The sequence below is a fragment of the Chinchilla lanigera genome, unplaced genomic scaffold (assembly GCF_000276665.1).
Source record: "Chinchilla lanigera isolate Chin_1 unplaced genomic scaffold, ChiLan1.0 scaffold00015, whole genome shotgun sequence".
NCBI lineage: Eukaryota > Metazoa > Chordata > Mammalia > Rodentia > Chinchillidae > Chinchilla > Chinchilla lanigera.
This window is the reverse complement of record NW_004955416.1, coordinates 1,357,176-1,380,847: the sequence shown is the minus strand read 5'-3', so window position 1 is coordinate 1,380,847 and position 23,672 is coordinate 1,357,176. Positions and strand designations below refer to the sequence as shown.

Genomic DNA, 23,672 nt, shown 5'->3' with positions numbered 1-23,672 from the left:
TGCCTCATACATATAAAAGACTATGGTACTAATTGCTATTATTATGAGCTCCATACCCTCATTATCCATAAGTGCATTCCCAATAAACTTTGGTATTGCCAATGAACCTCTCACAATGTATTTTTCCTACTGGGTTAAAGGGTCGCTAAAAAGAAACTGTTATCATCACCATCTTTGTATTCCCTACACTATAGGCCTTAGAAATAGCAGAAATACAATAAAATATCATTATCCACAGATATCAATCCTACTTGTGTCTCTACCTGAAAATTCAAGCATATGATTATTTATAACCAAAATTAATGATTAATGATAATGATAATGATGGCTTTAGCTTCACTTTCCAAAAAACACAAAAATTAAAATAGACAAAATCATCAGAAACGAACTTTGCTTTCTACCACTAGAACATGGATTAAGTAGAAAAAATATTACAAACACAAAAAATTCAGGTTAGAAAATCAAACACAAATTTCCACTATAAATCCAATAAAATACCACTATGGAGTATGAAAAGTAAAGATGAGAGACTTTTTGTAATGCTCCCAGATAATAAAAAAGAGGGCAAAACAGACTTTCCATGAGAGAAAAGAGAAAGTCATGATTTCAAAATTTCAACATAAACTTGAAATACATTTTTTTCAGCTCCAGACTCAGTATCTGGCTACCTTCAGGTATCTGCTTAAACAAAGCCTCAAAGGAAAGGCTTCCTTCATCACCTGATACAAAGTAGCATTTATAGCACCATCATTCCCAGGTCCCTTACCCTGCAGCATCTGTATCCCCAGAACTTGCCATTGGCCATATTCTGTATCTGTAAGTTATTCTCTCTTTCTACACCTGAGAGTTTAACCATCACGAAAAGAGGAACTTTGCTCACTGCTATGTCCTGTGTTAGAGATTAACTAGAAAATCATGGGTGCTTGATAAAATTCTATCTGATAAGGGACTCGTTTATTAACACAAATATTAATAAACATACAGACACCGTGTTTAAAACCATGGATAGCAAATAGTGAGCCCAATTGTACTAGGAGTTAGAGCAGAAACATTCCTCCCTCAATTCTTTCCGAAGGCCTGAGGTGACTAGAAAAAAGCAGAAAGAGTTGGCTAAGCATGTGGATGGGAGAGGTAGCTTTGACATCTACCAGTGGAAATACTACAGTTAGGGGGGAATTAGGAACCATGAATGTGCCCTGCAGAACACCACGGTCAAAGAACAAGCTTTAGTGGAATGGATGGCATAACCATATGGGAGGGAAAACAAAGCTAGAACCAGGAAGCTAAAGACACCGACAATTCTTAAAACGTTAGGGCAAGTGTAGCTTGACACAAAGCAGAAGGTATCTGCAGTGACTCAGTCTACCTTCTCACCTAGCTTGGCCCCCACAGACTTGGGCAGACTCCAGGCACTGAGATACAAAATCATAATGCCGCCAGGCCTGTGTACAAATAATAATCAAGGCTTACCTGAAGTAATTTCACACTGTGGGCCTGAGCACGTGGTTGCTGGATGGCTGTGCTGCTTGTATATATCAGGAAACCAATTCTAAGGGGCCTTCAAAAGTAGGGAATTGCTAGGTTGACCCTTTCTCTTCTGGAATGAGTCTAGGGAACAGAAGATCCTGCATTTTGCAAGAGATAAGCACTTTCTCTCGCCCGCACATCTTAGAGCACAGGGCACCAAATGCTGAAAGCCGGTAAACTCCCAGATAAACCAGTGCCAGTGACCACGCTACCACTGCAGTGCCTCCAAGCCTGTCTATGCACATCTGCCTACCTGATGTTCATACTGCAACCTGAGCAAGTTAGTTACATGCAGTCAACTCCCTTTTGTTGCTCTCTTGCTCTTAAAACTCATTTTGGTCCTTAACTTGGCCTGAAAGACCCTATATGGTTGATCTCCTACCTATTTTTCCCACTCCATTTTGCACCACACTCCTAGTACAATTACTTTTTGGTGGCTCAGGCGTAGGCCACACCCTCCTGCCATGGGAGCTCTGCACATACTATTTCCTCTTCACAGAATATAACTTCCATCCATCCTTCAAACTGCTTTACTCCTAAACATTCTTCATATATTTCACAGTTTCACTCTCAAACACATTTTATAACTAGCTATACCACTGTTACTTTTTGGGTGATGTCTCTCCTGACTTGCCAGAGCAGACAAATCCCCTCTTCTGTTCCCTTTCAGAGTAAAGCCATTGTTGTTGGTGCCACCTACAATCCTCTCTGCATCACCTCTGCATACTGAAAGAGACCCACTTGCTGTGAACACTTTTGGCTCTCTGTCCAATGCCTTTGTTCTGCCATCTGACCACTTCACCCTGCACACAGGCTAGAGGTGGATGAGATTCGAGTGATCAGCAAAGGCCAGATCAGGTAAACTTTAGGGCCCAAGACATAGAGTCTAAATTTTAGTCTAAGTCCAGTGGGAAGGTACTGGAGAGTTTTAAACTGGGTAAAGATCTGATTATATTTTTTAAAGGTCACTCAAACTACTGCTTTGTGGAAAACAGGCTATAAAAGGACAGGCTTGAAGGCACACAGAAATCAGGTTAGTGTCAAGATGATTTTTCTAGAAGGAATCATTGGAAGTGCACCTGAAATCGTAATTTTAAAAATGGCTTTTAGTAGCTCAGCAACAAGATCCTTCATGTTCAGGGTCACCTGCAGAGCAGCAGCTTAACTGAAGTCCTGTTCACTCAAGATGATTATCTAAAGGTGATAAAATCTTACTTTTCTTATGTATGAAGCAGGGATAAGTGAACACTACATAAACTGATATACAGTTTATATGTGGTAGTAAGTTTTCATGAGGAAGAGGAAATTAAAGAAACAATGTCTAAAAGAAGAAAACGATAAGCAAAAAGTTCAGAAACACTTCCCTAGAGTATTTTGATGGGTTGTAGGCTCCTTCTTATGGCTATCAACAGCTTTTATACTGACCTGGGATGGCCCCTGGCCTCCTGGACCAATAGCCCTAAAGCTGCCCTATTACCTCACATTTCCTTGGAGCTGTACAGACAGACTCATTCAACTTCTCAATGGGTAGATGGTCCAGTAAGATATGATGGTCTATTTGCAAGTCAGTTTGTGTGAACACAGATGCTCCTGTTTGCAGGCTCTCTGGAATACAAGTGCAGGAAGGAAGTTGTAGGCGTTCTACAGGGTAATGCACATACTGTGCATCTCAGCAGGACCTCTCATCCCATGTTTCTCTTTCTGACAAGATCTCATCTACCTTTCACCTAATGAATTCCTGTGCTTTCAGCGGAGTCCAAACTAAACCGTCTCCTTCCCTGGAATCCAGGGCTCTACACATACTATTCCTTCTTTCGAGCATCCTGAATACTTAATGAGTAGCTACTCTTTCTGGAGCACTTGTGAAAAGCACTGCGGTATTTAACCTATAATATTTAATTTAATCCTCTCACTGTAAAGCCCATTTTATAGATAAAAACTGTGGCTTAGACCAGTTAAGGAGCTTACTTAATGTTAGAGAGCCAACAAAGGGTAGAATGGCGAACCAACACCAAGCAGCCTTGGAATCTCCAGACTGTACAAACACAGCCATCATTATCAGTCCACTGGATGGTAATCAGCAGCTCATGTGTCTCTTCCCCTTATTAAATCCAACATAAATGACTCACACTCTGTCATGAAGTGGGAATGAGTTTCACCAAATCCTTCTGTGTAACGTTAGGATATGTTATGGTTTATACCTAGATTCCCCTTAGAGCCTCATGTGTTCATAGGCAGGGCTTGAGGGAGGTGACTGGACCATGGGTGTGTGATACTCATCACTGGATTGGTCCACGGATGGATTTATAGCTGTGTGTGATGTTGGGAGGTGAAGGCTGGTGGGAAGAGGTAGGTCACCGTGGGCATGGCCTAGGAGGATATATATATATCCCCCCTCCTCCTTTCATCTCTGCTCTGCTTCCTGCTTGCCATGCCATAAACTGTTTCTCTTCTGCCATGCCTCTCTGCTAAGGTACCCTGACTTGGAGCCAGCTGACTGTGGATTGAAACCTCTACAAATAGTGAGCTAAATAAACCTTTCCCCTTTTAAGTTGCAGGTGTCAGATATTTTGTCCCAACAACAGAAAGTAACTAAGACAGGACCTTATTTACTGAGACTCAGCTTGCTCATCTATAAAATGGAGATAGTAAATGCCCACCTAATAGGTTTGTTGTCAAGACAAATTAGACACAATTAGATGTCAAGACACAATTAGATGTAACTTCTCATCCACTTATTAAGGTAAGTGACACCTAAAGAAAGACCCATTTGATTACTCACGTGGGCCTATAGAATGCAATATTCTATGAAAGGAAGAGAAGCAATAAAATAGCTCTCAGGGAGTTAACACATTAGGAATTCAGCATAAGTTGGCAGCTCTGAGTTCCTGAGTACAAGAGCTCTGTGTAATTAATTTTTATAATTCAGAAACACTTAGCACCACTAAGTAAATATGCAATAAGATTCTAGTGAGCAAATAATAATGGTTTACACAATTTCAGAAACCCAAATTATTGGGGATTATGAATGATTGGACTGATGTAGTATGTTGACATTTATCAAATAGTAGGTAAGAAACCTAAAAGTAAAGTGTAAAGACACAGTGCCCAGAGGCTATAATCATGAAAGCCATTTAAACACAGAGCTACCACTAACCCAGTGTTATATTTACAGAACAGAATTCAATGGCATAACCTGACTGATACAGAAGTAAAAATAAATCTAACAATAGGAGGTAGGGAGAAATGGGAAGAAAGTTTCAAAAGTGTTACTCTTTTTTAAATAGTCAACTGATACTACCTGAAGAAGAAAGTTAATTACAAATACATCATTATAATGACAATAATTTATTTCTAAACAACCTCATGATAATTTCTTTTTAGCCAGAAATTTCTTGAAGAAATAATATATCTTGAAATGAGGTAAACATATTTGAAATTTGACCATTCTTTTAGTTTCTTTCCTTTTTTTTTTTTTTTTTGGTCTTTTTGAGACCCATCTCACTACGCAGTTCAGGCTGGTCTTGAACTCACTTTGTAGCCCAGGCTGGCCTCACACTAGCAATGATCCTCCTCCCTCAGCCTCCCAAGTGCTGGGCATTCTTTTAGTTTCAATTCTTTTGTTTAACTGCTTGAAATTCAAGAAAAATGTTAATGTATTATTTTTGTTATCCTTAACCTTTCTGTTCACTTTTATGAAAACATTTCTGTTTAAACTTGCAGATAGATGGATGTCTGAAAAGATGCTAATCTAAGGATAACAATGGGAACTACAGTATTTGAAATTTTAAAAAAGTTACTTTTGTAACTTTCCACTTATTTGAATTCTTGATAATTAACATCCATTTTAAAACTGTATTTCTTTACAATAATGAATCCATTTTAAAACTGTACATCCATTTTAAAACTGTATTTCTTTACAGTAAAAACAAGTATGTCAAGACATAGTTCACTCTTTGTAGCATAAATACAGATCATTGTTATGCTTCATACATTTTTTTTAATTCCAAAAAATTATTCAGGAGGATTTTTACAACTCTATTCTACATTCATGATTACATTTCTTTCATTTTAACTTAGACATTAGAAAAGGTAAATATGTTTTTCACTTATATTGTGAATACTGTCTTTTAAATTACTTTGAGAAACAATTTACAAAGTAGAAAAGACTAGTTTCTTCTGAATATTCTTCATAAATGTAATCCACTTAACTAAAAATGGCTATATATATGTTTATATCTTTTAAGGTTTGTACATATAGACCGAGATATAATAAAAAGTTTCATAATGTCAGACTATGTCTGATGGAGCCTTTAGAACCAGGATTTTGAAACTAAGTGCTTCCTTGTCTTTTCTTGTTTAAGAGGTGGTTTTGAATGTCAACATCTGCTTGCTTTTATAAGTGACAAACTAGAGTAATCCAGCTTTTCCTGTCTAGTTAAGAATAATAATCTAAAATACACAATGGTGACGCAAGTATTAACGGGACTAGCTTATGCTGGATGTTTTGGAGTGGTAAATAAATTATCTGAGCCACCACAGATTTAGAAAAAGTTATCAGAACAATTTTTTTCATTTATTTGAGACAAGTTTGGGAGAAAAGTTGGTGTGCTGATTTATTCCCTAAAATAATTTAAGGAATCTGCTTAGTTTTATATGGAAATCCAGTATTCCCAGAATTTTTATTATGATATCAATACTATAGAAGGTCTTTTTTACAATTACAGTAAACCATTGGCTATATAAATATTAATCACTGTTGATTTCAATTTAGAGAACAGAAAATAAATCTTTGTTTCCTCTAATATAGGGAAATATCACTTTCAATAAAAGTTTGTGGCTTATGCATTTTTTTAAAGGAAGAAACTTTTCATGAAACTGTAGTTGTGAAATGCTTTAACTCCTACTGTATTCTATCAAAATGTGAACCTGTATTTCTCCCATAACAGTTAATGATACTCATAGGGAAACAGAATCTTTGCTATAAGGAAAACTTACGTATTACCCATCCTATGCACTCCCCACAGTGCTGCACCCTCTCCTGCACAGCAGCTCCCGAAGGGCCATGCAGCCCCGCCCTGAACTCTTCTACTGCAAAGAGTTCTTGCTCTCAAAAGGAATGGCATTCTAGACAGCTCTTTATGTAATAAGTTTTCCTCTCATTTGAACCAAAGCCTATGTACATTAATTTCTTTCCACTGCCATGAAGAGGTTTTATTCTTGAAAACTCTGCATATCATTTGCCTATTCTTTAAAGGTCAGTGGTCCTATTACAAGGCAGTGTCCACCACTAAAAACAGTTCCTTAAAAAAGAGCTAAAATTTCTTCCAGCATCACAAACACAACTCAAGCAATGGTCATGTTAGATGATTAGATGAACATATCTTAACAGCTCGAGTCTATCTTACTATATCTTCACCTATTTTAGGTTTTAGTTTCCCCTTTACCATATTTTTCTGCCTTTGCCATGTTGGAGACAATTCTTAACTTACTTTTGGTTTCAAGAAACTGAATGTGATTTGTGCTACCTTAAGCAAAAAGAGTGTATCTGATTTCACAAAATTGTCGATGACTTTCATGAAATCAAAGAAACAGAAGAAAAGCAAAGAGCCTGAGCAATAGGGCTGCAGGCCTTCCCCAGAGCCCTTCCCTTTCTCTGATTTAACGTCAGTGACTCCTACTTCTGCAGTCCTCCAACTCAAAACTCTGATTTGGAGAAGAGAAGCCACATGGTCCAGTCTGGATCCCAGTTCTGTCCCTGGTTTAATTAGTCCAGGCCAGGGACAGGGTCATGTACATGGCGACCCTACCCCTGTCTATTGTGGTCATTCGCAGAGAAAGAAAAACAGATGTGAACGAGATGAACATCCAAAAGTACTGTGCTTTGATAGGAAAACAATGTTCTGAGATGTTAATGTGTTATTTTTATTTCTCTTTATATTATTCTTTTTTACTTGACCCCACGAACGCAGGTATCAGAATTGGTAATCATTGTATCAGAACAGCTATGTGATAAGAAAAACAGAAAAAGCCAGTGAATATTTTTAGATTTGGTTTTCTAAAATCATCAGCTCTAGGAGGACATGGGGAAGTTCCTGAAAGATATAAATAGGAGTGAGATGTACAGATATGAAAGATTTATTGACATAGAGAAACAGGAGAGGACAGTCATCTCTCTGGGGCTGTCAGGAAAGGAAGGAAAGAGGCTTGAGGGTGCTGGAAGAGAGGGAACCAGTTCCTGCTTCTCCCAGGGATGCCACAGACCATATACCCACATGAGGCACATCCAGGCAGCAGAAACCATAGGAGGTGTCACCTAAGGTTCCTGTGACCAAGCACAACCTCAACACAAAAACACCAACCCACAGAGTCATGTAAGTGGAAACGCTGGACACTGTGTTGACCTTTGTAGCCTGAAGCCTCAGAGATCAGCGGGTTTCTCCCACAGTGCTACAGTATGCTGTTAGTCCCCTGGATCCTGGATCTAACGCTGGGGAGGGGTGTAACCCTACAAAAGGATGAAGGTAAAATTCTCTGCCTTTGCAGGGAGAAAAGGCCACAGAAATGAACATAACTGTTTAAAAAATTGAGATGCGATTCTTCTTTTATACCTATCTTTGCAGATGGAGATTCTCATCTATTATACCGAATGGAAAAGACAGGAGCAAAATGACAACCGAGTAGTTTTGCTTCCTCTCTCTGTGAATTTGACCCCATTTTTTCTAGCAATAGTACATATACATCGTGTTGTGGCTGATATACTAAAAGCCCTCCTGGGGCTGGGGATTTAGCTCAGCGGCATAGCACCTGCCTGGCAAGCGCAAGGTCATGAGTTTGATTCCTGGTACCGGAAGAAAAACAAAAACAAAAACAAACAAAAACAAAACAAATAAAAGCCCTCCCTTTAAAAATTGAAATAGCATTTTTAACCTGTTTTTCATTTATGAACTTTATTTCCTGATGCTACTTTCCAGGGCTCATGCATACCCCTATATAACACAGTTGTAGACTATGTGGCCCTTTAACCTTTAAAAATGCTTCCTCCTTCTTACAGATGATCTGGGCAGAAAGAACGTATGCAACCACTTTGGAGTTTTCAGTTATCTCCATTTTGCTTTGTCATTTGCTCAACTTGTGAGTCTGATTTTCAAATTTTTGCTTTTCTTAATAACTTCTGTGGATGTTGAGCTCTTAAATTTGTCAAACAGTGCTTTAATTTGGCAGCTATGGATACTTACCAATCAAAAAAGAAAAAAAGAAGCCAAGCTCCCAAAGTTGAATCTGGGAGTTGACTGCTCTCTTCATTTTTGTAGTCAGCAGATTATTACTTCCTGAAGAGAAGTTGATTGATGTAGGGAACAAAACCCAGAGAGTTGGGTGACCTGGATCTATTCCTGGTGGTGCCACTGACCATGAGTGACCTTGGGCAAGTTTCCTCATTTCAGTTTTCTCTACTGTACCATGAGAAAAAATATCTTGTTCCCAGCCTAGAGAATAATTTGCGTACAAGAATTACAGGTTAAGAGGTAAAATAGAGCTGCTTAAGACAACATCATTTATTTATTTAACAGTGTGTCATGGTTTTCCTTAACAGACTCTGGCCTTATGAAGTTTTCAGTTCTTCAAATAATCATAAAGATTAGAATTAATGTATGTTTTCAGGGCTTAAAATTAGGACCAGCTTAAAGTCATTCAGAAAGTGTCCTTAACACAAGGACAGTTCCCTCTACTATATCATGTGCCATATGTTTTAAACATATTTACTTGAGAGTTGAATGGGTAGGACAGAGGGGATTCAAAAGTTCCTGTGGGTGGGAGGTAGAGGAGGCTAGAAAAGAAACAGAAATAAAAGGAGACAAAGACACTGGCAAATGAGGACAAAACTGATGCCAATTCTGTAAATGAACTGTTTTTTGCAGATTTGCAGGCTTAAAAAAATTATTTGCAAAGCTTTCCAAATATGAACTAGGCTCAGAGAATTTTCTACAGTGCCTGTCTTCATCTAAAAGGAGAAATGATGACCATTTTTAATGCCTAAAAAAGCACCTCTCGTTTCTCACTAGATACATACCCAGAATACTGTATTATATTTATGGTTTATCCTACTTTAAGTGTTTTAAAAAATTTTCAAGCCAGGAATGTTCTCTGTAACTTACTAGGACACAGAAAGTAGATTGTAAGCCCAGCAAGTAAAATAAATACCCAATTTCTACTTAGAGATATACCCTTAAGCAAACACATCACTCTCTCTGAGTGTTAATTTCTTCATCTATAAAAGAGGTATAGTGCCATTTACCTACTGCTACCGTAAGCTCAAGATGGACACAGAGGGAACATAGGATTCATTCTCACTGCCTGCCCTTCAGATAGACTTTGAAGACATTTTTCTCATAACAGAACATCAACAAATTAAGTGGACTCTCTAGTGTAGTGGTGAGAAATTAGCTTCATTAGTATTCACCGGGCTAAGACCACACACATGGGCTTTCAGATCAAAGTAGCAACACACCCTGTAACAGTGACAAGAATTTTATTCACTGCCTCTTGAGGACCCAATACATTTGAACCTGAGAATATTGCCAAGTTATAGTTCTCACGGAGAATGTCATTAAGTACTAAGACACCAATTATTCCAAAATATTTCCTCCATCCTAACTCAACCATCTTTATATCATCAAAGAACAGAAATTCTGCTCTTGAGGACTTAGAGAAACAAAGACCCTTGTAAGAGTTCTGGGGACTCAAAGAGGAGTTCTTGGGGCACATGAGACAGTACCATGATCACCTGTGCACTGCACAGGAGGGTTCTCACTCACACACAGATGATGCCACTCATTCAGAGAAATTCACCTGAACTTCATTCAAGTGAAAATCAAGGTTTGGGGAATCTTACAGTTTCCTCAAATTGGTATAGTGAATGAGTGCCCAGGAGGGCTTCTCCTAATAAAAAGTAAGGTTCTCCTCTCTGGAACACCTGTATTTTTTCTTTCCATGTCTCATAGAGGACATTCCTGGAGAAAGCATCTAAGATTGAATGAGCATGGATATATATTCACGTGGATAAAAGTTATGCAACCATGGCAAACAGTGTGTTTAACACCAGTGCTGCTCTCTTTGATGGATTTTTAAAATATCCACCTTTGGTTCCAATTTTAGAATATGTGTGGCCCAAGTGAGCACTAAAGTGTCAACCATACGTGTTCTCTAGGTTTCTCTCACAAAAACAGGCACGAAAGCACTCTTATTTAGGTATAAATCCTAAGGCAGGGATATGAGTATTAGGAGCCTGAAAGTAGCAACATAATTGTGTTTCCTGTCCTGCTTTTATCTCTTCTCCCCAGTCAGCCTTCTGCTTGTGTCTGTTACTTCTCAATTAATGTCCAGAAACTGATGGCCAACATGAATGCTAAAAAGTCCTGTCTACCTCCACAACATTTCCTTAACAGCTCATCAGTTGGAAGGTCAAAGTAAAAAGTGTTAAATTTGAAAGGTATTAGTCTGTGACACTTTTGAAAGGAGAAAATAGTCATGTCCTAGTGACACAGAAAACAAAACAAGTCAGTTTTGACTAAGATAGGGAAATAAAAGATGCACTGTATGAAAAAAACAAAGAGCCAGAAGCCAGTTTCCTGCAAAAGAGAATTTCAAAGGTCTTGGTCATTTCAAGAAAGTGGTAGGGTAAAGACATGTGAAGAAAAAACTCTTCCTCCTCCTACCTCCACACCTTACTAAGGCAACATATGTTCAATGCCTAGAGATGTCCAGAAATCCAGATTACTGTGGGACATTTTTCACTTTTAGCCAGAGAGCTTGAGAATCCTAAAAGGGAATGATCCATTGCCTGGCCTTTGTTTTACATGTTGACAAGGTAAGGACTTTTGTAGCCTTCATTACATCTTCCCACTACAATAATTATTATTTTACAGGGCACACAGATGACTGCTTTGTCAGCATGTTAGCACAGACACTAACACTGGGATGTTTCAGCTCCTTCACAAGCCCAGCCTGTTGGTGTATGCTCACACTGCTGCACAGGAATACAATTCCCGTGGTTTAACATCTCTGCAAGATCAAGCAAATCAGATTAATGGCTGTAGCATTGTCAACATACAGGCTGGGGCCTGCTGAGAATTAAGCTGATTTTAAGGCAGTGACTATGTACATCTAAAAATAATGGCTGCTGTTAAAACCAGGTCCCAACAAGAGATTATGAGTAACCTTCAAAGATGATCAAACTATCAACAGTGGAATCAGTGCATGCTATTAAAGATCCCTCATAAATTTTCACACTTACATAAAGTTTTAATTTAAAAAGTTAAAGGTAAGATCATCTAAGACACACCATAGCCTGGGATGATATGTATAAGTCCAGAGATTTAATATAAAAGTCACACTGAGGCATGGAATATGAGATAAAAATATTTTTCAATCTGCTGTCAAGGCTGTTTACTATCCTCTTATCAAATTACAGCCTGTTTCCATTCCCTTTTGGGGGGACAGCTCCACCAATTTCACATCTGCCTAAAAAATAAGAGCAAGATAGGAAACCTACGCTCAGATAATCATAGGACCTGCAGAAGTCCATTTCCTTGTCCAAAGCATTTAGTCTACACAGATTACACCCATGACCAAGGCCTCATCAATCACAGATCTTCTCTGGGAATTTTCACTTTTGAGTTGGAGGAGGATAGAGCTCCTGTTGAGTTACAGAGATAGAAAGATGTGAAGTTAGAGGTTATGAGGGCACTAAGGGGACAGTTTGTAATAAAAAAGAAAGGATCAGCAGAGTGATGTGTTACACAGCTGTAATCACAGCACTCTGGGGAGGCAGAGGCAGGAGGACCACAAGTTTGGCCCTAACGTGGGCAATTTAGCAAGGCAGTGAGAACCTGTCTCAAAATAAAAAATAAAGAAAGGGCTGGAGATGTAGCTCAGTGTGAATGCCCTGGGTTCAATCCCTAGTATTGGGAAAAAAACAAAGAAGAAATAGCAGAACTGAAAGATGGACAAAAAAATATAGAATATCCAGAGACAATCAGAGAGCAGCTAGCAACCTCGAAAGCCTCTGAATGTTAGAACGTTAGGACCCAGCTGGGAGTAGACCAGCATCCTCAGCAAGACACACTCAGTCCTGTAAATAATGCTCATTTTTGCTTAAGATTTTTTTTCTGCTGGATTTCTATACTATACAATGGAAGGGATTCTAACTAATATAACTGAGAAGATACTCTAAATTTCAAAGTTCCCTCCAAGGCAGGTAGAACTGCTAAAAGAGAAGTGAACCACACAGCTATTCTGTATTGCTTTCTGTTTTCAATATGAACAAGGAAATATTCTTAGAGAAGAAAAATTTTGTTAAACACAAGTTATTCCATGCTGGCAAGTTAGTTTCTTCAGTTCCCAGCACAGTCGAAGCAAAGCAGTTTAGCTTCCCTTGGGCAGAAGCCAGTGTATTCACTAATGATTCTGTAAGAAGCACAGTTTATCAAGTCAGTGCAGTGAATAGTCAGTGAGAAAGGAACCGCCAAGGACAGGCCCTGGAATCTTCTCTAAAGCTGTCTTCACTGCATCTTGGCTGACAGCTTGCTAAGGATTTCCACAGGCTGGTGAGAGAAATGTCAGTCCAAACACAGAGGGCTACAGCAGTGACAGCCTTCTAATATGTAATCCCAGGAGGAACCTGAAAACTACCAGCCCCCATTAGCACTAGTTCTGCGATCTAAAAAGGGCAGACAAAATCAGTGGGAAAGAATGCACACTTTTTAGAGCCTTTATTATACTTGTTGACTAGTATTATAAATGGCAGTTAACACTACTTCTCTATTATTTACCAAGAATTACTAAGCATTTTACATATTATTTCCTTTAATCTTCATAACTTTTCTTATGAGCCAGGTAATATTATGCTTGTTTTACAGACCGAATACTAAAGATCAAGATGGTAAGTGACTTGCCAAAATCACTCTGGTAGCAAGTGGCTAGTGCAGGATTTGAACCTGTGTCTGAGTTTAACCACTGTGATACACTGCCTCTCAACTGTTACCCATTGTTTCCTTTCAGGGAGACCACTGCTTCTTGTATTTGTTGGTACTGCTACAGATCTACAACACCATTAAGAGAAAGGAAATTGATGTTTAGATGTCTCTGATCAAAGAGCCTTGTAATTTACAGAATACTTGTAAAGCAACATTTTCCACAGTGGCAGTTAACCTGGCACATAATTCTCAGCTTTACTTTTTTCCCCCTGAAGGAGGGATAATAAGTCTGAGAACCAAGAGCTCTTGCAGTATTCCCTGGAAAGAGCTAAGCAATGGCTGTTGAATCTCAGTGGCATACTATACGATGCTACCTGACGTAGATAAAACAATAGAATTCCCTCCTCCAACAGCCAAGAATCCCCCAAGGTGGCACCACACGATGACACACAACATACATGCAAACATGGATAGTGATCATGCTTAGGTATAACTGCAGCCATTAGGGTTCTCATAAAGGATTGGGTCTAAACATTCACCTCACCATTACTGAGACACTGATTGCACGGGTCTATACCACAGGTCCCAGACTACATTCAGCCCATCCCGAGGTTGTGAGTGCCAATGTCAAACTCTAGGAGTCAGCAAATGTGGGTGATTAAAACAAGGGGTTCCTTAGGCAATCTCAACTACAAATGAGGATTATGGGCCACTCCACTACCACCGCCACCATACGACCCCTTCCCCCTTTGGGCTTGGCTGTGGTCTCAGGAAACAAGGGCATTGCTTGCTATTTGTTGGGAGGGGCAACACTTACATGCCTGAACACAGTCTGCCTTTACAGAACTTGAAGAGCTCTGATGGAAGAAGAGAGATGCTGTTGATGGTGGTGGTCGTGGTGATGAGGATGATGAAGATAATGGTGACAGAAAAGCAGACGGTGTTGGTGAATGTCACCTATAACACAAGTATAGAGCAGCAACAGACACCCTTCTAGTCTCTGACAATCATCTTGCAGCCGCTTCCATCCCTATCCAACCCCACTGCAGTGCTCCCGTCCTAGCTAAGGCTTCCAGCTTCAAAACAGAGCGCTGCATCCTTCCCTCCCCCGTCCCTTCCACCTTTCCTGTGCCAGGCTGGGATGAGACTGCGCTGATAGGTCATGAGGGACAGGACCTGAGGGTTAACCACAGGAGGTCTGTAGTGGGGAGCAGTGGGGTGACCCAGGGGGCCACCAGCGCACTTCGGAGCAGCTCGGTGGCGGAGCTGGAGCAGCCGACGTAGAAGGGAGGGCAGCTAAGGTAGCAGCAGGGTTTAAGAGATTTGACTAGAACTCTGAAGCCGGGGGAGGCGGAGCAGGCAGCCTTTGGTCTGGAAGAGGTGGGGCAGACAGCCAGGAGGAATACAAGGCTCTGTTTACCTGACCAGGTGCAACAGCCCAGGCAGCTGTAGCGAGGATGCTGCGCTCCAGTCCAGAGCCTTAGCCCAAGCCCAAAACTGCCGCTGCGCAGTCCTTCGCCGAGGCCCCACCCCCAGCCAGAGGCCCCACCCCCAGCCAGAGGCCCCGCCTCCCCAGCACGCGCCGGCCCGACGGGCTGTTTGGGGGAGGTGCGCTGTGAACCGATTGGCAGGGATGATGACCAATGGAAAATTGTAGCGGCTCCCCGGGCTGCCGAACGGTGAGGCGGGGCGAAAAGCCGCGGCTCCCAATCACCAGCCGAGCCGCGGGGCCTGGCCCGGCGCGGAGCGGTCACTGGGCGCGGCCTGCATTTGGCTGCGGAGGTGCAGGTGGTGGTGGCGGCGGGCGAGGTTTAGCTGTAAGTGGAGGGCTGCAATCATCCCCGTTTGCAGCGCCTCCGGGGCGCACGCGCTGCACGGGTTCCCAGCAAGGGGGAGGGAGCGGAGCCGGGCTCCCTGATTCCCGGGGCCTCCTCCCCGCAGCCGCGGCCGCAGCCTGCTGTTCTGCGCACGGTGCTCAAGGTACCGAGGAGGAAAGCTCCAGAAATGCAATCCACGTGTAAACCCTTCTGGGACGCCCCCACCCCCAATTTCCCGCTCACCTTTCAGGCCCGCTTCTTGCTGTTCTTAAATCAGGACTGCAGGGTGACGGGGGAACTAGTTTACTTTTAATTAAAAGCTAAATCGGTTTACACAGAAAATGATCAAAGGCATCGGTGATGTGGGAAAGACTGAGTCCGGATGTTAAACCACAGAATTCAGGGTCTTGTTACGACTATTTCTGCGCTGGTAAATCAGAATGTACCTTCATACACAGATACACGGTTTTGACCCAAATAAGGATCTAACCACTAATGATTACAACTGTAATCATTAACCTTTTTCGTAAGAGGATTTAAGGGTTTAATGACATTGAGATTTGGTATGGGATTTGGGGATCTTTTCTAACTTGGTAGGCAAGAAGGGGCATTTGCCTTTAATCTGCTCCCTCATAAATATAAAATCTATGACCTATCTGGTACTTAAAATCAGAATTTTGTTCTGAATAGATTGTTTCAGATGATACTAAAAATGGAGGTATTTTCAAGTGATTTTTTTTCCTCACAGCATTTTCTAGAAATGATACTTTGTAAGAATTCTGACCTAGTCTAATCTTACTTATTAGCTAAATGCTGATTGGAACTTTATATACATTATCTCCTTCAATTCTCAAAGGCACTACATGTAAACTCCACTTGTACATGAGGTTTCCAGAGGTCTCTGGATCATATAAATACGATTAGATTTATAAGCCAGTGGTTCTGGTTAAAACACTATCACAAATTAGGAGAAAAAAAGCATTAACGATGTTTTCATTGGTGCTTTCTCTTCTCACATAAAAAACTGTCCTAGAGAGAGACCCAGTCCCCACATTACTGACTTTAAAACTACAGCCTCAGAAGCATTTTTAAGACTGAAGCATCACCTCTGAAATGTGTTAGGAGCCACTGCAGATCTGTTTTGCCTATAGATGGGTGCCATAATTTAATATTAATTGAGAAGAAAATTTTTCCAGGGTTTTGACATAACTACATTTTAATGTATGTATTTAATCTCTTAAAGTATGCCAACAAAATACAGTAATATCATGGTCATGAGAGTTTAGTTCTAGAAAGAGAAAGAGTGATCATAACCCTAAGTCTTATTTTAGCATTGTTTCAACAGCTTTCTTAAGAGATTTCTAAATCCCATTCTGACCTTTAGTCAGGCCCAGAAATATTGTACTTGTTCTAAGTTTGGTGGAGAGATGGGATTGTGGGTGCTGTGTTAGTCAGAGTTCTGTTACTGTGACAAAATGCCAGAGAAAATCACCTTAAAGGGAGGAAAGGCTTATTTTGGCTCATGGCTGCACATGTTTCCATCTATGGTTGCTTGGTCCTGTTATCTGGGCCTGTGGTAAGGTTGCTCAGCATGGTAGGAGCATGTGGTGGAGATGGCTGCTCATGGTGGCTGGGAATTGAATGGATGGCAGCTGTCCAGGTTCCCATCACAGCCTTTGAATGCACCCCTCCACGACCTAACTTCCTTTCACTAGGCTCTACTTACTGCAGTTTCTACCCCTTCCAACAGTGCCACAGGCTAGGGACCACTCCTACATATGGGCCATTGGAGGATGCTTGATATCCACACTACAGCAAGGAGTTTAGTTAAAGAGAATGGAGGAAAATGTCTTCCCAAAGAGCTAATCAGTAAAGACAAAATACAAACAAGTTCAAAGGCTGTAGATCAATATAAAGGTATGTACTAATTAACCAATTGGCAATTACAGAGCCTTATGTGCTCTTCATTTAATAAACAATTATTAAATGCTTAATGTACTAAAATCTGGGAATATCTAGTTCAATAAAACTCATTTCCTGACTTCAGTGAAGCCTATGGAAGACAGACGATCTAAACTACACTTGAAGAGTCGCTTTACCAACGTAATTACTGGTCTTCACAGCCAACCAGCAGAGCAAGTATTATCCCAATTCACAGATGAAGCAACTGAGATTAGACAGGAAAATAACCCACTTGAGGTTGCACATTTAACAAAAAAGAGAAGGGAGAGAAAGGCAGGAAAATATCTGTGATGCACAAATACACATATACCCTGTCATTACCTTCATCTGTATGTGACACTGCCTACAGATCACTAATGCTTTAACTGCTCTCAAAAGATTAAACCATCCCATTCCTATGTAGAGACAGAGATGCTTAAAGCCAGGAATTGGACTCAGATGTAGCTTATATTATTATAACTGAAACTTCCAAGCCCTACTACAGGGACCTTCTACAGTAAGTGAAAACCATGGATATCATTTAGTTCAATAGCAAAATACTTTCTTCTAAAGAACAAGATAAATAAGTCCTTCTACCATTAAGCTCCAGCTCAAATGCCACTTCTTCCATGAAGCCATTCCTGTCTAAATTAATTTCCAGTTCTGCACTCATCTATCTCTTATAACACCATCCTGCGTTGAGGACCACAGACATATTTGCTTCCTCCTACATATTCAAAGCAACTCAGGAACAAGAACTGTCTATAATTTATCTTCCTCTCCCGCAATACCTCACCTATTATGCATACTTAAATCACTATCCTTCCCTAAGAAAGATGTGTCACTTGAAGGTATGACCTAGAAAATCAGAAGCAGTAATCCAAAAAGAACCAGGGAAACAAAAGAACAGAACACAAACATTTTGGTGGCTCTATTTGAAAGGATTGGAAATCCAGGAGGGGAAGAAAGGGATGAGAAGTGACAGTGACAGACTCTGTGGCCTCAGAGTCCCATCTTCCCATTATGTGACCAGTCAGGAGCAAGATTTTATTTTACCAGTAACTCATGTCAGAGAAGGGAACTCTGGAATTGGTACACATATGTGAGAGAGACCAGCCAGCGTGATTAGGCATTGACAGTGAATACTGGGTGGCATGAAGGGAAGGGCAATATGAAGCCATCACCGGGAAGTGGATGTTATGGGTTGTATCTAGATGTCCCCCCAAAACCTCATGTGGTCATGGGGGGCAGGCTTTTCAGAGGCAGCTGAATCTAGATTTTGTGATTGGTTCATTGCCTAGTGCTGGAATTGGGGGTGTGAGTGCTGCACCTGCCCTAAGGTGGGTAGCTTGTATACAATATAAGAGAGGAAAAGAGGCTTGCTCCTCCCCTTTTTGCTCTTGTTGCTTTTGCTGTCTTCCACTGTCATGAACTGTTGCCCTCTGCCATGCCACCCTGCCTTGGAGCCAGCTGATTAGAGACTGAAACCTCCACAAAGTGTGAGCTAAATAAACCTTTCCTTCCTTAACTAACACAATGGATTTGATCTTTCCTAGAGAAGGATGACCTCTGACAACAAAAACTTTTAAAAATTGCTTAACATTGCATTACACTAACTATGTGAACAAATTACTTTAACCCATCTAGACTTGTTTCCCCATTTGTCACTGACTAGGGATGACAAGATCATCCCAAAGTACCTGCCACACATAAGACAACTAATGTTCACATATTTTGTTCCAAGTTAAATTTATACATGCAACATTTTCCAAAATAGATTTTACACTTATGCTAATCCAAACACAAACTATTGATGGGAAAGAAACACTATCTATAGGAAACATTAAACATGAAACCAATGATCACATCCCTCTGAAATGTGGGACACTCAGAACAAACCTAATCTCCAAGATGTTTCCACCTCATTTGCCCTCGGCTGGATAATCAGCTTTTCTTCTCAACACCAGATAAATGCAACTTGGCTACTGCTGCTTCACCCCAATAGAGATGCTATTTTATGGATCAATAGCTACTTATTATCTCCCAAATTCTCGAAAATGAGATCAAAATGCTGATCTCTGAAACACATCTAAGGATCTCAGACATAAAAAATAATGCTTTGTACTGCTATAATCACTTTATGTGGGTTCACAGCCTGACAAAAGCTAAATGGGGCCATGGAAAAATTAGAACTTAAATAAAAATTGAAGATACTTCCTTGATCCATCAGAATAATACCTCTTTGCATTGAAGGGACTCTTTTTTTTCTGATACATCATTCATTTTTATTTATTCTCAATTTATTCTGAAGAGGATTTAAAATGGCAAATTATCTTTGTACATGAATATTGTGGAGGCTGGTAAAATGTTTGCAGACTGACAAGATTTTTTTAACTTGCCTGCCGAAATCTTAAACATAGCTTAAATGCCACCTGAAGCACCATATGGAGAAATTACTCTCACTTAACTCCAACATAATCGCATTTATGCTGTTGTTATGTACAAAAAAAGCACAAACTTGAATCTCAAGCTGGAACCATGACATCATGTGTATTAATTCCCTGAAAAACCTTTGTTTGATTCCCCAAGGAAAGTGATAGTGGTTGTGGTTCTCTCCAATACAGGGGAGTAGAGTGAAGTGAAGTGTAAAGGATTCATGCCGAGAGATACAGCCTCAGACAGGAAAGCAGGACTTGCATCCAGTAAAAGCCTACTGACTTATCATTAGCTGGCGAGGCAGCTTGTGTTCCTTGTCAAAGGGCATTTGCTGCGTCACAAAAGCCACCAGGCTGCACCACTGAGAACAAAAGAGAGATTACAGCAGGTTTCCAAGTTACCCAGTTTGTGGTGAACAAACCCAATAGGGAAGGATGTCCTCACCTGGGGCAGAATTCCAGACAATGCAGCATAATCATGCTCCAGGGCATAAATGCACCTAGAACAGTAGCAGTCAGAGCAATCAGAGCCAAAGCAGCAGGCTCTGCAGAGAGCAGCTGCAGCCTCCAATGGAAAGGAAAGTATTTTTAATGAATTTTATCATAAAATATCACATGACCCTTATAATCTGAAAAATACAAGAAAGCACAAAGAAAAAACTAAAAATGTATGATAATCCCACCTTTTATTTATTTAATTAGCTTGTATTTTTTGGCCCTCTTCTAAATACCAGGCCCTTTACCGGGCGAAGATAGAAAGGTCAGCACCAACCTGCTCGCTTTGAACTTGTACTTCAGGGAAGAAGACCAAAATGAGTACTATAATCACTCGGGAGAGGATCATCACCTCCTAGGTTAAGTATCACAGGGAAAAGAATGCAGTCTCTCAAAGCAGGAAGCTGGCCAGGCTGCGGGGGTGGGAGGGAGGAATACAGAAGGAGTAGTTGCTGAGAAGTCTTCCTGGGAAAGTAATTCTTAAATGGAGATCTGAGCAATTAATTAGTCAAAAGAGGAATGGTGAGCCAGCTAGGCAGAATGGATAACAGTAGCATGCACAAAGCTGCTTGGTAAGGGGGGAGCATGAAGTGTATTGAAGACCTGAGAGAAGCCATTGTGAGCAGCCTCACAGAGCAGAAAGGGAGGGTGGGAGATGGGGCTGTAGAGGTAGGCAGAGCCAGACCACACAGGCGTTGTCAACTTTCAAATGAATCCTTCAGATATTTTATTTCATGTGTATATATGTGCGTGTGTGTTTGTCTGTACATGGCATGTGTATATAAAGTGTAGGTATGCATGGTTACCTGTATATATAATCTTTGCCAACAAGCTATTATATTTGCCTTCAAAAAGCATGCACCAATTTATCCTCTTGCACTGTATGTATATCACTTTCACTTCATCACCGAGTATTATTTTTTTAACTTTAACATTTAATAAGCAAAAATCATATCTTTTACACTTTCATTTAACAGTGCCTAAGTATGTAGTGCCTGTTGTTTTCTCACTTCACAGAAAGCAGAACTTTCCCCCTCACTGAAGTATTTACAGTATTGTTTGCATAAGTTAAAGGCAGCTGGAATAGCCCCTCTATTGAGGTGTCTCTTGCAAAGCTTAGCCTAGGCATGTCGTGTTCTCAATACTCATCACTGAATGAGAACGTTAAAGTGCGAGAGTGAACTATCAAACGAGCATCAGCTATTAATCTTAGTTTAATACATGGGATTCATTGTATCCTGGCCATTTGTATAGGGTAGCACTGAGGGAAAGAGGAAGGACCTCTAAGACTTGTCTGCAAAGATCAAAGGGTCTCCAACAGTGAGTGGATCCAGGAGTCAGCCTTGATATGTCAAGATGTCTCTTTCCAAAAAATTAACTTTAGACAAATTGGATATTAAGGGGAAGTGAGTTATTGTGAGTGTAGATTTCAACATCCCCATGAAAAATCACCAGATTACAAACAACCAGAGAATCAAGGCTGCCATCCCACGTGTCAAGCACTACCTGGATCACAGAGCCAAATACGTCGTTTGTGTGCGTCATCTGGGCCAGCCTGATGGTGTTGCCATGCGTGACAAATACTCCTTGGAGTCTGTTGTTGCTGAGCTCAAAATCTTGATGGGCAAAAATGTTCTGTTCCTGAAGGATTGTATGGGTCCAGAAGTGGAGAAAGTCTGTGCCAACCCTGCCACCAGGTCAATTATCCTGCTGGAGAATCTGCACTCCCATGTGGATGAAGAAGGGAAGAGCCAAAATCCTTCCAGAAAGAAGCTGAAAGCTGAGCTAGATAAAATAGAAGCCTTCTGAGCTTCCCTCTCTAAGCTAGGGGAAGTCTATGTCAATGATGCTTTTGGCATGCCAGGCTCACAGTTCTGTGGCAGGTGTGAATCTGCCCCAGAAAGTATCTGTATTCCTGATGAAGAAGGAGCTGGAGTACTTTGCCAAAAGCTTTGGAAAACCCAGAGGGACCCTTTCTGGCTATACTTGGTGGGACCAAAGTGGCAGACAAGATCCAACTCATCAAAAATTTGCTGTACAAGGTCAACCACGTGATTATTGGTGGTCGGATGGCTTATACCTTCCTTAAGGTACTTAACAACATGGAGATCGGTGCCTCCCTGTTTAATGAGGAGCGGGCCAAAATTGTCAAAGATATCATGGACAAAGCAAGTAAGAATGGTGTCAGGATTACCTTTCCTGTTGACTTTGTCACTGCTGACAAGTTTGATGAGAATGCTAAAGTTGGAAAAGCCACTGTAGAATCTGGCATATCTCCTGTGTGGACGGGTTTGAACTGTGGTTCTGGAAGCAATACAAAGTTTGCTCAGGTTGTAGCCCAAACAAAGCTGATCATTTTGCATGGTCCTGTGGAAGTATTTGAATGGGACACCTTTGCTGAGGGAACCAAAGCCCTCATGGATGAGATAGTGAAGGCCACTTCCAAAGGCTGTGTCATCATCACAGGGGGTGGAGACACTGCCAGTTGCTGTGCCAAGTGGAACGCTGAAGACAAAGTCAGCAATGTGAGCATTGGTGGGGGTGCCAGTCTAGAGCTTCTAGAAGGCAAAAATCTTTCCTGGAGTGGAGGTCGTTGGCAACTTGTAGTCAACAGAGTGTTTCTTCCTTGAAGAGCCATAATCTTCAAGTCAATTTAGTACTTTTATATCTCAACTTGATTTTGGTTAAAAGCTACCCCTACTAAGACCCACAGAAGGATAAAATCACTGGAACCTCAGGAACTCTTAACATCAATATAGCAACTCTGATCTGACTGATGTGTCTTTCCTGTGGGGAGAACGGAAGAGGGATGGGACTGAGACAGGGAGGCTTACATATTTTCACCCACTGCGACACCAGAATCTTGACAGCAATGGTCAACAGGGAGAGTCTAGAGAACTTGCTCCAACTACCCTGGAGTTGTTGTTCAACTCGCAAACTTTACGACAAAGTAAGTCCAGAGAGATTGAAAACCCACCAAGCATTGAGTTCAACATACACTTTACTATATTATCTAAATGCCACAAAGTCCAAATACAATACAGTGTATTTCTTATATAAATTTCAAGTTCCAACTGACTAAATAGGTGGGTGGGAAAATCACATGTTCTCTTGTGTGGCCTACACTGGATTCCTCTTCTTTGACCTCACTTGCATTCTGTAGATGATCTGTGAGTCTCGGTTCCACACTGCAAAGGCACATCCAAGTCCAGCTTTCTGAGCATCTTGCCCAGTGCACTCACACAGGGCACCAAGTGCAGGAGGGACCTACAGTTTGTATAATGTCCTGTTGCTGCTATCTTGAATTCTTAATAATCTTTGAAAAATGAAACTTACTTTTTTTGCATATGTTCTCACAAATTTTCTATCTAGTTGAGTCTTGTTACCAAGACTCTTGTTTCTAATATTGAAAAGTTTTAGAGGATTCCTAGTAAAATATGTGGTTAGGAGAATGTGTTTGAAACAAGATAGACCAGAGTTCA

At 40.8% G+C, this 23,672-nt stretch overlaps 1 protein-coding gene and 1 pseudogene across 3 annotated transcripts in view; one reads left to right on the top strand and one right to left on the bottom strand.

Moving 5' to 3' along the window:
• The window catches only part of Fmn1 (formin 1), a 408,229-nt gene extending 393,178 nt beyond the window's left edge, over nt 1–15,051 (bottom strand). For all 3 annotated transcript variants that reach the window (XM_005381169.1, XM_005381170.1, XM_005381172.1), the window contains exons 1-2: nt 14,923–15,051; nt 14,320–14,459 (exon numbers count right to left, since the gene is read on the bottom strand). The gene's annotated coding sequence lies outside the window, so the exon portion shown is untranslated. The remainder of the gene's footprint in view (nt 1–14,319; nt 14,460–14,922) is intronic.
• A 6,495-nt stretch (nt 15,052–21,546) lies between these two features.
• Nucleotides 21,547–22,797, top strand: LOC102025116 (annotated as a pseudogene).
• Nucleotides 22,798–23,672: the final 875 nt, after the last annotated feature.